Genomic DNA, 7,741 nt, shown 5'->3' with positions numbered 1-7,741 from the left:
TTTTTTTTTTTTTTTTTTAGAATTGTATGGAATTGCTCTCCCCAATTAAAGTTTATATGATGCTATGCTTGTAGAATCACAGTCAGTGTATCAAATATTTAAATACTGCATCTGTACAGACATTTTTTTTTATTTGTTTAAAATAATTTGGTTCTGTTTATTAGTATCTCCCAATAGTCTCAATTTCAGAATGTTGGCTGTGATTTGTCCCTTTGGCCCAGGAAAAAAGAACATCATACATTATTTTGGACAAAAAATGAATCTATTTAATTAAGAACCATCCGTTAATTAATATGAATTAATATGTGTGTATTATATGCAATGCATCAAAGGCTTACTTGTATTGTTTCAGGATCAAGTTTCTTTAAAAAATACAATTAATCTGACAAATGTACTTTAGGAATCCAGTCATAACCTACACACAATTTTACAGGCAGAAATATATAAACAGCATAGAATGGAAAGCTAAAGGGCTAAAATCCCTTACTCTGAACAGCAAGTAGTTAGAGAGGGGTTTGCAATTTAGCCCTGTGTTAGAAGCTTGTCATGGACAATTTAGAGGCTATTTGGAACTACTGTACATAGTAGTTGGTAGCAAAGTGTTGTTCAAGATGATGTAATGCAATCAGATGTGTTTTTGCGGAAAGTGCTTCTGTGAATGCTTTTAAATGTGGGCTTTGTCAGGCAGCTGCTTTTCCCTCTTTACAGTACTACTTACAGTACAGATATGCAGCTTGCAACAGTTAGGGTAAATAATGATTGTTAAAACATCTGTAAAGTGGAGTGATACATACAGTTAAATGTCCTTGGGCTGTTTATGTGCATCAACATTGATGGAATGCCTTTCATGCAATCAAATTGCTTGGTCATCTCATTGTAATATACACAGGAACCTTGGATTACCAGCATAATTTGTTTGTATTTCAAAACACTCGTAAAACAAATCAAATTTTCTCATAAGAAACAATGAAAACTCAAACTTTTCGTTCCAAAGCCCCATAAAATAAATGCATATAAATAATTAACAAAAATATAAAGTAGAAAATAAAACTAATTAACCTGCACTTTACCTTTAAAAAAAGTAAAAATAAATCCCGACATATCGTGTTTTTGTTTGTAAGCGCAGGCGCTGTGCATGTGTGTGTAAATCTAAAGTAAGCTCCCCTCTCCCCCTTCCCGTCTTACACAGTTACCCTTCCTCCACTCTTTTCACATGTGCGCACACAGTGGAAACACTGTTTTATTGGAAAAATAAACAAGAAATCTCTCTAATGACTCTCACTCTAATTAAGCGACACTAACGAAATCACTGCTGTAAAGTAAAAATAAAACAAATTAACCTGCACTTTACCTTTAAAAAGAATCGCGACAGAGCAGTGTTTCTGTGTAGAGAAGAGAGAAAGAGTGTGTGTAAGTCTCTGTGTGTCTGTGAAGGCGATAGTAGGAGGGGTCTGTGTGTGTGTGTGGCATGGTGTCACAAGACACAAAAAGCAGGCTGATACAGAGAGAGAAATTGGATCTTTAACCTCTCTAATGAGACTTGCTCTTGCTTTACACTTGCACTTGCTGTACATACACGCATACATACACAAAATAAAAGATGTTTTACGCACACACACATGGTTACAGTTTTATAGTATACAGTATACGCGTGAACGGTTGTTGATTGTATCAGTGAGAGACGTGCACTAAGACCCAGCAGGGGAGACGATTACCCACAATTCCGCAGCGCAAGAGAGAGAAAAATCGTTGGCTCAGTTGTGATCACGTGACACTGGGCATCAAAACCAGAAGCGCATGTGTGATACATGATACTCGGTACTCGTAAACCAAGACTTGTTCGTTTTTTTCAAGTCAAAATTTATTACAGATCTTTGTTCGTCTTGCAGAATACTCGCAAACAACGTCAATCCATCGTACATGATTTTAAATTACTCATTAACAATCTCCTTACGTCTGTTCTCTTTTATGGTGCCTGGACTTTGTAATTCCACTGAAATGAAATCCATTTGTGCAGATATGATCATCGGCAGAGCCCCCTGCTGCTCTTTTAAGTTTCATGAACTTCTACCCTACAGGAATTTTGAGATGAAGGTGAATCATGAGGTCCTTAGAGATGGTGCATGCCCTATTTATAAATGCTGGTCTGACAGGTTCTAGCTTCTGTTCTTTTAAGGGAAACAAGATGTTGCTGTCCAGTAAGGTCTTGATGCTTATATATATTGTACCGACTTGGTAAAAAAAGATATAGATCAAATACTAAGCTAAGCACAGGAGTTATGCAGTATATAGTATATTACATACGTTTTTGATATATTTAGCTTTTAACCATTTAACTAACGCTTTATACTGGCCTGGATTCGGCATTGTAAATCATTGTCCTGTAAGCGTGATTAATAGAAGGAAAAAAGAGGCTTAAAAAGTTGCAGCTGTGCAATGCAATAGCAGAGTTTTGTTGCTTGGCATCACTATGTTAATTATTCACTAATCAGGTGGTCTATAAATGGCACTTTGTAGGATCAGGAGTGTTACTCTTCATCCTAGCAAAACTGGACACTTCTGTTTTATTCCCCTCCAAGTAGCTAAAAATCTCGTAAATTATAAGTGAGCAAAGTTTATTGATCTGATATTTCTTTGGCCTGTACATACATGAATGCCACAATGCATTTTGAAGCTTCTGGTTAAAAACCACATCTTGAGAAAATTTTAAATCCCACTTGATTTATATTATGGAAATTTAATATGTGTATATTCACATTTGGTTTTAGCCAGCGGTATCAATTGCTTGCCAATGAGCATTAAAAGTTCATCTCATGTCAAATGCAGGAGTCTGTCTGCCCAAAAGCATGAGACATGGGGGAAACCAAATGTTCTTTAAATTTCCAGATAAAAATCTTTGCTGTAATAATAATAATAATAATAATAATAATACCTTAAGATTGACAGGTTTAAAGATAAAATTGGCTAGATACCCCCAAACTGAGCATAGAAATTTTTGCAGCCGAATAGATTTCATTTCAGTGAATGGAACTGGTATAGACCCTTAGGTCCACAGAGATTTCTAATGCATCCATCATCAGACAAATTTAAGAGGCCTTTAGAAGTTTTCAATTGTTTGGTCTGAAAGAAAACAGTTAGAGACCATTGCCTTATAGCTGTGGGCCTCACTAAAGGAGAGCAAAGCAGCAGTTTGCAGAGGTATGTGGAGGAAAGCATTGACAGGCTTTTTAAGCTTCCTCTTTGATGTCCTTCCTCCTCTGGAAGTTGAAAGAGTAATGTGAGAAGCCAGAGTGCACAATGCTGCTCTCACCTGTGCCCTTTGAAGATCCAAAATGGCCAACTATACCTAGGACATCTCCATCACTAGATCCATAGATGCTTCTGATCCCCCTCCCCCACCCTCCCCGCCCCTGCACACACTTTTTTGGTCCTGCGTGCACAAGTCAGGTTCTACAAAGTCTTTGAGGTAATGTGTTCCTTGGTACTCTGGTTACAGTGCCTCTTGTTCAGCATGGACTAAAGGACATTCTGCTTCATGCCTTAATTACTTACTGCCTGTATGCCACTGAACCATGAGGTTCACCTTCTAGCCTTGCCGCTCATCTGACCAATCTTTCTCCTTACATTTCACTTCTTGCATTTTACTTTAGACACCTCAACAACTGTTTTTTAAAGGTCTTGTTTCTCAATTTCACGGAGTTGACCATTCAGTTAACATGACAAGCTCAATTTACCAAATATGTACTTCTGTTTGAGAATATTGGTTTAGTAAAATCATGGAACTATGTTTTTAAAGAAAAATAATTCAGGGTATTAATAAGAAGCCTAAGATAATTCAAACATGATAAACAATCATATAATCTGGATTCTGTAGAGAATGAAATTAACCAGCTACCGATAACTGAACAGGGAAAGACATAAGGAAAGACATAATGTGTTATAGGTAAACATATGATGCTTGTAATACAGTCACGGGTAAATCTTTATGTCCAATGGCTCTATGCGAGGGAGTTAGTGGGTAAAGAACACTGAATACTGGTCAGCAATAAGAGTGCAAACACCAAAGATATCTACACAAGGATAAATAAAAACTATTCAAAAGATAATTAATTAAAAATAGCATTATTTATGAGACAATGAAAGATATGGTTTGAATCAAGAAGGAGGTAGTATTCCAGTTCAGACAGGTGAAAAAGATCCTTTTCCAGGTCAAGGCAAGGTCATCATGCGGGAGAAAGAAGAGCAACTCTGCGTGAGGTAATTCCTTAACAACCACACACACACACACACACACACATGAATTTGGATGGCAAGGGCTCATTGTCAGGGCAAATACTGCTGAAGGGTTCTGTCCCTCTCTTGTAAGGTCACAGAGGACCTGTTCTGAAACAGAATAGCCCATGCACCTGCCAGCCATGGTATGAAATATTCATTTGTATTCATATCTTGCCTTCTAAACAGACAACATAGAAGTAGAAGTAGTTTGACATACTGGTGCCATCTTTAGGCTCTGTGTTTATATAGCTCTTGTGACTATCCCTGAAACTGAAATGGTATGTAAGAAACCATCCATAAGCTATACCCTTCCCTTAAGCCTTAGTGAGTCACCTAGTGTATCCCTGTCAGGAGATTGAATCCTCCCTATCATATTTCCATCTGGAAATAATAACCACATTAATCTGGCCTGTGTGCTATTCATCACCCATAAGTCTTCGCTGCAAACTTCATGACCCTCACCCGTCACTGCCGTCTTTTCCATGTGAAGGTCGAGTCCCCCTTTTCTTCCTGCCCTCTCAGCCAGGATCTTTCACCTCTGAGTGACTCTAACTTCTGGCAGCATGACGATCTCTGTCTGTCTCCAAAGGACCCGTCTGAACCAACCCTGGTCTAATCCCCAAGGTTGCCTTACCCTCGTGGGGATACAAACACTGACCAGCAAGGCAGAGCTTACAGTATTTATCTATATCTTCGTGGGTATCAATATGTAAGGTGTAATTTCCGTGGGTTTAGCTTGCATTGTTTACATTTTGTCAGTAACATTATTTTTAATGGAATGATGAAAAGTAACTATAAAGTTCTTTATAAACTATACTAAACTGTACTACAAAAGTACAGGCACTGACTTTTGAAGATGATCCTGGAATGCATGTACACTTTATTGCTAATCAAAGTAACAATAACCAACCAGAGCCACAAATAGTTGTTATTTAACTTCATCATCTGTAATGTCTTTCTCAGTAGCACTTTGACCATGATAAACTGTTTGGATCTGCTTAATTTCACCAACCAGTCATGGGTCAAACAACAAATTACTGATAGAGAGGATTTAGTAGAAATGTTGATTTAAACACATCACCAACAGATCTGTTTTCTTTCCACTTGTCCTACAGGAAGTTGTCAGGACCCCCCACACCAGCGTAAGACCGCTCTGACACATTGAGTTATATAACTAGACAGGATCAGATTTAAAAGAAATCTGATGTACTATAAGGAAAGGCCATCAGAGTGAGGAGACTAAGCAAATGGAACTGCAAGCCTGAGAGGCATCTTGTCCGTGTAGTCCCATATGTTCCCTGACTAAGGTCAGTGAACCCAAGCACGTAAAACAAACTGTTAAGCTAACAGAGGGCACCATGCCTCACCGCACACACATTCTTGTCAGGAGGAGCTCCCATGGCTCTCACAGTCAGATGCCTGGATTGAGTTTATTTAATCCTAGAAGAAAACTTTGACCATGGACTCCAGTCTTCCAGGCAGATGCTATGTCTTTTGTCTGGCTGTGTGCATATGTATATGTGTACGTGTATTCTCCTTCTCACCATGGCGCCATTTGGCTATCTGGATTGCAACTGGGATTATTGATGGGAAAAAAAAATCAGACTGCATTGTTATCTGAGCAGCATTGACCTGATAACATGAGTATGCCATGGCAACCCCAACAGGAGCTCTCTTTAACTCCTAAAGGGTTTCACACAAACACACACACAAAAGAACATAATTCAAATCAAACCTGCTTCCAGTTTTTAACTGAAACTTTTACTTTGTTATTCATTTATTAATTTAATTTTTTATCAACTAAAATTCATTCAGTACTTATACTGCAACTTATAGTGAAAAGGTATAAGACTGGTTATAAATGTACAAATATAACATCAAAACAAATTGCAGGTAAAGCTCAACTCATGTTGGTCATACAGTTAGGTGACTACAGTTACAGTAGGTGTCTAACTGTAGGTGACTATGTGTGGCACATTATGATTGGAATCTCATATATTAATTTCTGCATTGCAGTAAGTTGTGAGGAAAACTGAGCTGTTCTTCAGGTGATTGAGAATATCACAGCAGAATAGAGATAGTACAGTATAGTTAGGATGACTTGCACAAACCCTTTATTAAAAAGAAGACTGCACACACTGAAAGTTATTTTAGTTGATCAAAAACCACAGACACTAGTCAAGAGCCGTGGGGGGAAAAAGTGATTCAGCCAAATGAGACACAGATTGAAATGTGACAATAAAGGAACCATTATTAAAGGGGCATTGGTGGCTCAGTAGTAGATTTCTCCAAACCTCAGTTACTGAATGCAGCGCCGGTCCCAAGCCCGGATAAAATAGGAGGATTGCACTAGGAAGGGCATCTGGCATAAAACCTGTGCCAAGTTTTTGTGCAGATCAGTTGGTCCAAGATGGTGACCCCTTAAGAGGAGCAGCCGAAAGAGTAACAACAACATTTAAAATGTTAAAAACAAAGTGTAATCATTATTAAAGCTAGTTTAAGTGCATATCTTTAAGTGCAGAGAAAAACACTCAATACTGAATGGTAAGATACTGTATAATGGAGCTGAACACATTATATCTTGTGTAGTGTCAAACAAAATGAACTACAAAGCAATTTGGGATATTCCTGAATTGTAAGGCTCAGATACAGGGAAGGGAAGATTATCATGTTAAGATGATACTCTGAAAAAATAAATAAAATCTAAATCAATGCATTCTTCTTAAAACTGCTTAAATTATTAAAATAGCTGGTTTCTTAAATCCACCAGAATTTCTACAATATTGGCAGACACTAACCTATTGCTCTAGCCTCTTATTAATGACTTTTGTCCTAAAAGAATAGAGACTTTAGTCAGAGACATACCGTAAATCAGACCCTTTGTGCAAAAGTGCTATTAGAGCAAAGGGTCAGTGCAAATCCTTGGAAAGTTCTCATTCTATAATAAATAATTGCTATCTTGACAAAAGTGGTCATATTAAGATGTCCACCCCCCTCTGCAGGGCATGAGGGCTCACTGGACACCTGGATGCATATGCCAACATACACAGGTGAGCCAAAATGTAAAAACCAATGGACTAATTTTGTATAGGTTTGCTTTCTGCCACTAAAACAGCTTTGAACAGTCAAGATGTGGACTCAACAAGACTGCTGAAAGTGTGCTGTGGCATTTACAGTAGCATCAAGACCTTAGCAGCAGATCCTTTAAGTCATCTAATGGCACTTGCACACTAGGCTTGATTGATTTGTACTGTGCTCACTTCCACAGTGACCAGCATTCACATTTTTATTTTTCTTTGTATTCAGATATACTTGAGTACAGCCACTATCTGGTGAACAAGAAAAAGAGAACGAGGCCATCAATCTTCATGCTATGCTTAATATTACTGATATTTTGCAAAAAAAAAAAAAAAGTAAAGCGCAACAGTCTCATGTGCCTTCTTACCATGGACAGACTTGTGTTCTC

This window comes from Clarias gariepinus, chromosome 4 (genome assembly GCF_024256425.1).
Source record: "Clarias gariepinus isolate MV-2021 ecotype Netherlands chromosome 4, CGAR_prim_01v2, whole genome shotgun sequence".
In the NCBI taxonomy this organism is placed as follows: Eukaryota; Metazoa; Chordata; class Actinopteri; order Siluriformes; family Clariidae; genus Clarias; species Clarias gariepinus.
This window is presented reverse-complemented; position numbering follows the sequence as displayed.